Source organism: Mustela nigripes, chromosome 2 (genome assembly GCF_022355385.1).
Source record: "Mustela nigripes isolate SB6536 chromosome 2, MUSNIG.SB6536, whole genome shotgun sequence".
Lineage (NCBI taxonomy): Eukaryota > Metazoa > Chordata > Mammalia > Carnivora > Mustelidae > Mustela > Mustela nigripes.
Window position 1 is genome coordinate 47,544,163 of NC_081558.1, and position 11,092 is coordinate 47,555,254.

Consider the following 11,092-nt stretch of genomic DNA (forward strand, 5'->3'; position numbering starts at 1 on the left):
TTTCCTGCTGAGACAGCAAGATCGCTGTTTTATAGCTAGGAAGACTGGAGTGCGGAGTTTTGCTCCTGCCGCATTGGGCCGGGCCTGGCAGTGAGCTGGCACAGTGCCTGCCTGTGAGCAGAGTGAATTCTGAGGAAATAAAACATATCACTTGGACTTTGCAGGCAGAGAGAGGGAGAACAAACAAAACACCAAGGAACAATGACTTCTTGCAAAAGAGAACTGTTTTAAGAGATCATTTGTATTTTTTTTTTAAAGATTTCATTTATTTATTTGACAGAGAGATCACAAGTAGGCAGAGAGGCAGGCAGAGAGAGGGGGAAAAGCAGGCTCCCCACTGAGCAGAGAGCCTGATGTGGGGCTCGATCCCAGGACCCCGAGACCATGACCTGAGCCGAAGGCAGAGGCCTAACCCACTGAGCCACCCAGGTGCCCCGATCATTTGTATTTTATTTTTTAAGTGTTTATTTTAATTCCAGTTAGTTAATGCACAGTGTTGTATTAGTTTCAGGTGTATAATATAGGGATTCAGCACTTCCATACAACACCAAGTGCTCATCATAGCAAATGCAGGCCTTAATCCCCATCACTTTTTTTTACCCATCCCCCATCCACCTTCCCTCTAGTAACCATTGGTTTGTTCTCTATAGTCAAGAGTCTCTCTCTCTCTCTCTCTCTCTCTCATTCTCTCTCATTTTTTCCCCCTTGGCTCATTTGTTTTGTATCTTAGGTGCACATATGAATGAAATCATATGGTAGTTGTCTTTTTCTGACTGACTTATTTTGCTTAGCAGTATGCTCTCTAGCTCCAATATGTGCTGTTGCAAATGACAAGATTTCTATCTTTATTAAGACTAAATAATATTCCACTGTATATATAAACTACTTCTTCTCTAGTTGCTGGACACTTGGGCTGCTGCTTCCATGTCTTTGCTATTTTAAATAAGACTGCCATAAACATAGGGGTGCACATATCCCGTCAAATTAGTGTTTTTGTATTCTTTGGTTAAGTACCCAGTAGTACGATTGCTGGGTCATAGGGTAGTCCTATTTCTAGCTTTTAGCTTTTTGAAGAAACTCCATACTGTTTTCCACAGTGGCTGTGCCAGTTTACCTTCCCAAAAATAGTACATGATAGTTTTCCTCCACATCCTCACCAATAGCTGTTGTTTCTTTGTTGTTGATTTTAGCCATTCTAACAGGTGTGAGGTGAAGATTATCTCTTTGTAGTTTTGATTTGTATTTTCCTGATGGTGTCTGTCTGTAGGTCTTTGGAGAAATGTCTGTTCAAGTCCTCTGCCCATTTTTAATTGGATTATTTCTTGATTGAGTGTTGAGTTTTGTAAATTCTTTATACATTTTGGATCCTAACCCTTTATTGGATATGTAATTTTGCAAGTATCTTTGCCCATCCCATAGCCTGCCTTTTAGTTTTATTATTTCCTTCACTGTGTGGAATCATTTTACTTTGATATAGTCCCAATGGTTTATTTTTGCTTTTGTTTCCCTTGCCTCAGGAGATGTATCTAGAAAAAAAAAAATGCTACATCCAAGGTCAGGGAAGTTATTGCCTGTGTTCTCCTGTAGGATTTTGATGGATTCTTCTCTCACATTTAGTTCTTTCATCCTTTAGAATTTATTTTTTTTTGTGTGTGGTGTTAAGAAAGTGGTCCAGTTTCATTCTTCCACATGTTGCTGTCCAGTTTCCCCAGCATCATTTGTTGAAGAGACTGTCCTTTTCCCATTGGATATTCTTTTCCTGCTTTGTCAGAGATTAATTAACCATATAGTTGTGGGTTTTTTTCTGGATTTTCTTTTTTGTTCTATTAATCTGTGTCTATTTTGGGGGCAGTACTGTACTGTTTTGCTTACTACAGCTTTGTAATGTAAGTTGAAGTCTGGAATTGTGATTCCTCCAGCTTTGGTTTTCTTTGTCAAGATTGCTTTAGCTATTTGGGTCTTTCGTGGTTCCATATACATTTTAGGATTATTTTCTAGTTCTGTGAAACATGTCATTGCTATTTTTTCGGGGATTGCATTAAATGTATATAGGTTGCTTTGGATAGTATAGACATTTTAACAATATTTGTTCTTCCAATTCATGAGCATGGAATGCCTTTTTTTTTTTTTTAATTAATATATAATGTCTTATTTGTTCCAAGGATACAGGTCTGTGAATCATCAGTATTACATAATTCACAGCACTCATCATAGCACATACCCTCCCCAGTGTCCATCACTCATCCTCCCTATCCCTCCTCCACCCCCAGCAACCCTCAGTTTGTTTCCTGAGATTAAGAGCCTCTTACGGTTTGTCTCCATCTCTGGTCCCATCTTGTTTCATTTTTCCCTCCCTTCTCCTCACGAACCTCTGCCCTGCCTCTCAAATTCCTCCTATCAGAGAGATCATATGATAATTGTCTTTCTCTGATTGACTTATTGTGCTCAGCATAATACCCTCTAGTTCCCTCCACATCATTGCAAATGACAAGATTTTGGTTTTGTTCATGTCCGCATCATTCATATATATGAATGATGCAATCTATCTGTCTATATATATCTATAATTCATATCTTCCACATCTTCTTTATCCATTCATCTGTTGATGTACATCTAGGCTCTTTCCATAGTTTAGTTATTGTGGACATTGTGAGCATGGAATGTCTTTCCATTTCTTTGTGACATCTTCAGTGTCTTTCACTGGTGTTTAGATTTTTCTGGTACAGGTTTTTCACCTCTTTGGTTGAGTTTATTCCTAAGTATCTTAAGGTTTTTGGTGCAGTTGTAAATGGGATTATTCCTCAATTTTTCTTTCTTCTGCTTCATTATTGGTGGATAGAATCACAACAGATTTCTGTACATTGATTTTAGATCCCATGACTTTACTGAATTTGTTGATTAGTTCCAGTGGTTTTTTGGTGAAGTCTTTGGTGGGTTTTCTATATATAGTATCATGTCATCCACAAAAAATGAAAGTTTTACTTATTCCTTACCCATTTGGATGCCTTTTGTTTCTTTTTGTTGTCTGATTGCTATGGATACGACTTCCAGTACTATGTTGACTAGAAGTAGTGAGAGTGGGCATCCCTATCTTGTTCCTGATCTTAGGGGAAAAGTTCTCAGTTTTTCCCCATTAAGGATGATGCTAGAAGGATGCCCAGGTCACATGGTTTATCAAGTGTCCAAATCTTTGTGTTGACTCAGGTCATGATCTCAGGATCATGAGACTGAGCCCTATGTTGGGCTCCACGCTCAGTGCACGGTCTGCTTCAGACTTTCTCTCTCTTTCCTTCTGCCCCTCCCTGTTGTGTGCACTCTCACTCTCTCAAATAAATAAAAAAATACTTTTTTTTTTTTTTTTAAGAAGGATGACATTAGCTTTGGTTTTTTATAGATGTCCTTTGTTATGTTGAGGTATGTTCCCTCTAAACCTAATTTGTTGAAGGTTTTTATCACAGATGAATATTTTACTTTGTCATTTTTTCCTGTATCGATTGATATGACCATATGTTTTTTTCTTTTCTCCTATTGTTGTGATATATCATGTTGGTTGATTTGTGAATATTGAATGGCCCTTATAACCCAGGAATAAATTCCATTTGAGTGTGGTGAAACTATTTATTTATTTATTTATTTATTTATTTAGTGTATCATTGGATTTGGTTTGCTAGTATTTTGTTGAGAATTTTGCATCTATGTTCATCAGAGGTATTGGACTCTAGTTCTCTTTTTTGGTAGTATCTTTTTCTGGTTCTGGTATTAGGGAATGCTTGCCTCATAGAATGAATTTGGAAATTTTCCTTCCTTTTCTGTTTTTTCAAATAGTTCGAGAACAATAGGTATTAACTGTTCAAAGTTTGGTAGAACCTGCATGTGAAACCATATGGTCCTGATCTTCAGTTTTGGGGGGAGTTTTTTGGTTACTGATTCAATTTCTTTGCTAGTTATGAGTCTGTTCAAGTTTTCTATTTCTTCCTGTTTGGTTTTGGTAATTTATATGTTTCTAGGAATTTATTCATTTTTTTCTAGGTTGTGTAATTTGTTGGCATTTAGTTTTTCATAATATTCTCTTATTATTATTTAGATTTCTGTGGTACTGGTTATTATTTCTCCTCTCTCATTTGTGATTTTATTTGGGTCCTTTCACTTTTTTCTTGACAAATCTGGCTAGATGTTTATCAATTTTAATGATTTTTTTTGAAGAACCAGCTCCCGATTTCATTAATCTGTTCTTTTGTTTTCTGGTTTTTTTTGTTTGTTAGTTTGTTCTTTTAGTTTATTTATTCATTTCTTTTCTAATCTTCATTACTTCCTTCCTTCTGCTGGTTTTAGTTTTTGTTGTTTTATTTTTCCAGCTTCTTTAGATGTAAGGTTAAGTTGTTTATGTGAGATTTCTTCTTGTGGTAGACTTGTATTCCTATTAACTTCCCCCTTAGAACCACTTTTTCTATATCCCAAAGGTTTTCAACCATCGCATTTTCACTTTTGTTTCCATGTACTTCTTATTTCTTCTTGGATTTCTTAGTTGAGTCATTCATTGTTTAATAGCATGTTATTTAACCTTCATGTATTTATGCTCTTACCAGATTTTTTTCTTGTGGTTGAATTCTGGTTTTATAACATTGTGTTCAGAAAAGATGCATGGTATATGACTTTAATCTTGTTGAATTTGTTGAAATTTGTTTTGTAGGCTAATATGTGATCTCTTCTGAAGAATGTCCCATGTGCATTTGAATAGAATGTGTATTCTGCTGTTTTAGGATGCAATGCCCTGAATATGCCTATTAAGTCCATCTAGTCCTGTGTGTCATTTAAAGACATTGTTTCCTTGTTGATTTTTTTGCTTAGATGATCTGTTCATTGATGTGAGTAGATTGTTAAATTCCTTACTATTATTGTATTATTATCGATTAATCTTTTATGTTTATTATTAACTATTTTATGTTTTGGGGTTCTCCATGTTGGGTGCATAAATATTTGCAATTGTTAAACTTTCTTGTTTAATTGTCCCCCTTAAAATTATATATTGCCCTTCTTTGTCCCTTGTTACAGTCTTTTTTTTCCCCCCCTTGGAGTCTCATTTTGCTCCATGTAAGTAGGGGCACTCCAGCTTTCTTTTGATGACATCTAGTTGCATGACAAATGTTTCTTCATCCCCTCACTTCCAATATGTAGGTGTATTTATTTATTTACTTATGTAAAGATTTTATTTATTTATTTGACAGACAGAGATCATAGGTAGGCAGAGAGGCAGGCAGAGAGAGAGGAAGGGAAGCAGGCTCCCCGCTGAGCAGAGAGCCTGATGTGGGGCTCAATCCCAGGACCTTGGGATCATGACCTGAGCCGAAGGCAGAGGATTTAACCCACTGAGCCACCCAGGTGCCCCTGTAGGTGTATTTAGATCTAAAATGAGTCTCTTGTAGGCAGCATATAGATGGATCTTTTTTTGTTTTTAGTCCATTCTGTCACCTTATGGCTTTTGATTGGCATTTTTAATCCATTTACATTCAAAGTAATTATTGATAGATACATATTTATTACCATTTTATTATTTGTTTTGTGGCTGATTTTGAAGATTTTCTATGCTCCTTTCTCATTTTTTTCTTTTTGCTAATTTCTGGTTTTCTTTAGTGATATATCTGAATTTCTTTCTTTTTATTCTCTGAATATTTATTAGTTTTTTTTTAAAAGATTTTATTTATATATTTGTCAGAGAGAGAACAAGAGAGAGAGCACAAGCAGGCAGAATGTCAGGCAGAGGCAGAGAAGCAGGCTCCCCGCTGAGCAAGGAGCCCAGTGTGGGACTCAGTCCCAGGACCCTGGGGTCATGACCTCAGCCAAATGTAGCTGCTTAACTGACTGAGTCATCCAGGCATCCCTATTAGTGGTTTTTGATTTGTGGTTACCATTAGGTTTGTATATAATGCCTTCTGCATATAGCAGTCTAGATTAAGTTGATGGTCACTTAAGTTTGAGCCCATTCTTTTCTACTCTCCTCTTCGCATTTTAAGTATAATGTGTCATCCTTTTATTTTGTGAGTTCATTGGCGATATTTTAAAAAAATACTCATTTTTTCTGCTTTTGTGTTTCCTATCTTCATACTCTCACATTCCTACCTTCATACCTTTCTGCTCAGAGTCCCCTTAAAATTTCTTGCAGAGCTGGTTTAGTAGTCATGACCTTCTTCTTCTTCTTCTTCTTTTTTTTTTTTTAAGATTTTATTCATTTATTTGACAGAGAGATATATAGTGAGAGACAGTGCACAAACAGGGGGGAGTGGCAGGGAGGCAGAGGGAGAGAGAGAAGCAGGCTCCCTGCTGAGCAAGAGGCCTGATGTGGGGCTCGATCCCAGGACCATCACTACCTGAGCCGAAGATAGCCACTTAACCAACTGAGCCCCCAGCTTTTGTTTGTTTGGGAAATTCTTTACCTCTCCTTCTATACTGAATAATAGCTTTACTGGATAGAGTATTTGCCTACAGATTTTTTTTTTTTTTTCTATTCAGCACTTTAAATATATCATGCCTGCCCTTCTGGCTTGGTAAGTTCATGCTGAAAAATCCCCTAGTAGCCTTATGGGGTTTTCCTTTTATGTAATTGTTTCATTTTGTCCTGCTGCTTTTAACATTTATTCTTTATTATTTTGCCATTTTAATTATAATGTATCTTGGTGTGGATCTGCCTCTGTTGATTTTGTTGAGAGTTCTCTGTGCCTTCTGGATCTGCATATTTGTTTCCTTCTCCAGATTTGGAAAGTTTTAAGGTGTTCTTTCTTCAAATAAATATCCTGCCTCCCTTTTTCTCTTTTCTTCTTCTGGGACTCCTATAATATGAATGTTAGTACATTTGATGTAGTCACTGAGTTCCATAAGTATTTTCTCATTTTTTTTCTCTCTTTTGTTCAGCTTGATTACTTCCCATTACCCTGTTGTCTAGGTCTTTAATTCATTCTGCTGCTTTTTCCAGCCTGCTGTTTATTCCATCAAGTGTGTTTCTCATTTTACTTATTGAGCCCCTTATCTCTGCTGTATTATTCCCTAGCCCGCTGTTAAGGATCCCTTTGATGTCTTCCACTCTTTTCTCAAGTCCAGTATCTTTATGATCATTACCTTAAATTCTCTATCAGGCCTGTTATGTGTCTCTGTTTCCCTTAGATCACTAGCTTTGGCCTTATCCTAGTCTTTCTTCTGGGACAAATTCCTCTACTCATTTTGTCCAAGTCTCTGTGTCTGCCTCTGTATATTAGGGATGTCGGCTACTTCTGATCTTGAGGGTGATGACCTTATGAAGAAGGGCTCCCAGATTGGGAAACATAGAGGTTGGCAGGAGTCTGGGCTGGTCTTCTCGGGGAGGGACTGACTGTGTTGGGACTGAAGCCAGTGTGACTAGGAAGGGTGATGCCATTAGAGCACGGGGATAGGAGTGAGGTGTGGGGCAGCAAGCCTTGGTATAAGCAAGTTAGGTAATGAGTGTTGGTGCTGCCCTGATTTGGGCAGGTAGCTTTGTGTTTATGCTGTTGGGCAGGAGAGGGAATTGGGGCCAGCCAGTTCCTTTGTTCCAGGAAAGGTATCTCCCTGAATGCTGCCTCTTAGGGGCACACTAGGAAAAAGTGCAAATAATCTCCCCGCTGTGTGCCCCAAGTGCTCTATCAATCACTGTTTCAGTGCTGTATGTCTCGGGGCTGTTTGCCCTGCCTTCTCTCTAAGAGCAGTTCCAGTGCCTCTGGGATTTCCAAGCCCACTGACTTTGAAACTCCAGGCTTTAAGCTCTGCTAGTTGAAGTAATTGATGACAGTTGCCCCCTTTTGCTTTCCAACCCAGCTGCCATGGTGTTTTGTCTTCCCTGGGTGGGCTTACCTTTGTGCTAGTCTTGTCTTTCTCCCTTCTCTGTGACCTTGGCTCCCTCCCCACTGCAGTGACTGTGATCCATTTCTCTCCTAAACCACATCTCTGTGCTTCTTAACCTTCTTTGATGCGGCCTCTTCTCTACCTTTGGTTATGGATTTTGTCCTGCCAGTCTTCAGGCCAATTTCCTGGGTATTTGGGATGATTTGATAGTTAACTAGTTGTGTTCATTGGACAAGATGAGTCTAGGGTCCTCCTGCTCTGCTGTCTTCCTCCCCAGAAAAGACAGATGATTTGAACAGACAGATGATAGAACAGTTAGGTAGACTCCACTATAGCATACTCAAATATACATACTCATATATCCTGGCTTTCAAACTAAAATATTAATTAAAAGAGAATGGATACTATAGAGACTTAAATTAGTGCCCTTGAAGATTAAGTGAAAGAAATATCACAAAACATAGACTGAAATTACAAGCACATGGAAATAGTGAGAGAAAAAAGATATTTAGAAATCATTTCCAAGAGACCTAACAAGTAAGTATTCATTCATTCATTCATTCATTCAGAGGGATACAAAATAAATAATAGAAGAAATTTTCATTGAGCTAAATTGGAGATTGGAAAGACTCCTCAAATTCTGGGCAATGGTAACAAGAGACCCATACCTAATAAAATTCTTGAAATTTTACTAAAAATTGGTACTCAAAGACCTTTGGCCATAAAGGAAAAAACAAACAAACAAAAAAACAAAAAAAGAAAACAGAAAAAAACCCAGAATCTTCTAGACAGAGCAAGTTATTTTTTTTTAAAGATTTTATTTATTTATTTATTTTGACATAATATAATCAGGGAGAGCAGCAGAGAGAGAGCAGAGCAGAGAGAGAAGCCCGTATATGGGGCTCCATCTCAGGACCCTAGGATCATGACCTGAGCTGAAGGGAGATGCTTAACCCAGTGAGCCACCAGGTGCCCTCGGAGTAAGTTATTTTTAAAGGAGAAAGCTTTAGACTGGTGTCTGAATTCTCCCTTGCTACACTGGACATTAAAATGAGTAGCACCTACAATTTACTGAACACAAAGCCTTCTCTATACAGACAAAAAAAAAAAATCCTTTCCGTGTCTAGTAAAAGATATATTTAAATAAGGAAGAATTTAGAGACTACCTCATGTAAGCAATATAAATAATACACTCAAAACAGTACTATAACTACAAAGGCATCACGGTACAGAAACTCTGAGATAGAGGAAAATTGAGGGAAAACAGAGGTGAAAAGTAAACCTTGCAATATGTGTGTAAAAATGTAAATCTATTTGGATAACAGTAAATGACATAAACAGGTGTAATATAAGATGCTAAATGTGGAGTCTCAAAATTGTAATTGCTATCCTAAGCATAGTCTGGAAATACAAGTACTAAGCTCTGTAGAAATAGGTTGGTATAGTTTTGAGCCTAATTTAGCAGAGAAAATATTTGTCTAAAAAACAGAAACCTGTTTGATATCTCTTTTTCCAGCTTGTCTTTTAGCTGACTGCTTCACTACACAATTTAATAGATCTTGTCCTGAAAGCAAAAACAGGATTTGGTGGAGAAATATGTCCAAAGCTCTCCCCCCTCAAATTTCTAGGCAAGCAGGTTATATTTTCTAGATATTCACTATGTACCTAAACTCAATTCTGAATGTACATTCATGAATTTAAAACCTCTCACAGGGAAACTGAAACCTTGTCCATTTTTTAAAACGGTTTGCCCATTCCTCAAAATGATTGACCCTGTAATTCCATTCTTCAGTATACATCCAGAGGAAATGAAAATATATGTCCCTACATGGCTTGTACATGAATATTCATGGAGTATTATTAATAATAACCCCAAAGTGGAATTGATTCAAATGGCTATCTCTTGATGAATAAAATGAAATGGGTTATATCCATACAATGGAATATTATCTGGCAACAGAGAGAAATTAAGTACTGATCTTACATGGATTAAACCCTGTAAAAATTGTGCTAAGTAAAAGAAGCTGATCACAAAGGATCACATATTGAATGATTCTATTGGTAAAACAGTCAAATCTATAGTGTCAGAGATCAGTGATGGCTAGAGGCTGGGGAAGAAGGAAACGGGGGCTCGGGGCTTATTTTGGGAGTGATAAAAATGTTCTAAATGTGATTGTGGTGATAGTTGTAGAATTCATAAATGCGCCAGAAGACACTTATTTTTGACAGTTTAAATGAATGAAATGTGTGGTACATAAATTATATCTTGATAAAACTGTTGGAAAAAAAAAAAACCCAAACTTATCCTATGCCTCTAATGACCTGTCATTCCAGTGATCCGTAAGTGTTTTATAGAATTCTAATTTATAAAAAACAAATACTTAGTCAAAGAATGGCAGTAAAATTTCACCTAGATTGGTAAACTTTGTGAATGAATTGGTTGGTATTTCATGTGCCTTTTTCTTTCTTCCTTCCTTTCCTCCCTCTCTTATTTCTCCCTCCCTCCTTCCCTCCCACCACGTGTCTCTCTCTCCATTTATTTCTTTTCTTTTCTTTCTTTTCTTCTTTTCTTTTCTTTTCTTTTCTTTTCTTTTCTTTTCTTTTCTTTTCTTTTCTTTTCCTTTCATTTCCTTTCCTTTCCTTTTCTTTTCCTTTCTTTTCCTTTCCTTTTCTTTCTTTCTTTCTTTCTTTCTTTCTTTCTTTCTTTCTTTCTTTCTTCCACCTATCAGAATGAAAGGGTAATGAAGATTGACAGTGTGATAGATCTTCAGTTAACATATGAACAGACCAAAGATACCAAGGGCATCTGTTACAAAGTAACACTTTCATTGGAAAGCTTTTGGTTACCATGGGGAAAAACAAAATATTTAAAAGAATTTTTGTAGCTTACAAAGGTTTCCCTTAAGGGAAATTCCAAAGTAAGGCATTATAGTGGGTTAGACTTCTGATTCTTTTGAGAACATAAGCCTTCAGCTGCCCTGTTTTTTTTTAATTTTTTATTTTTTATAAACATATATTTTTATCCCCAGGGGTACAGGTCTGTGAATCACCAGGTTTACACACTTCACAGCACTCACCAAAGCATATTCCCTCCCCAATGTCCATAATCCGACCCCCTTCTTCCAACCCCCCTCCCGCCAGCAACCCTCAGTTTGTTTTGTGAGATTAAGAGTCACTTATGGTTTGTCTCCCTCCCAATTCCATCTTGTTTCATTGATTCTTCTCCTACCCACTTAAGCCCCCA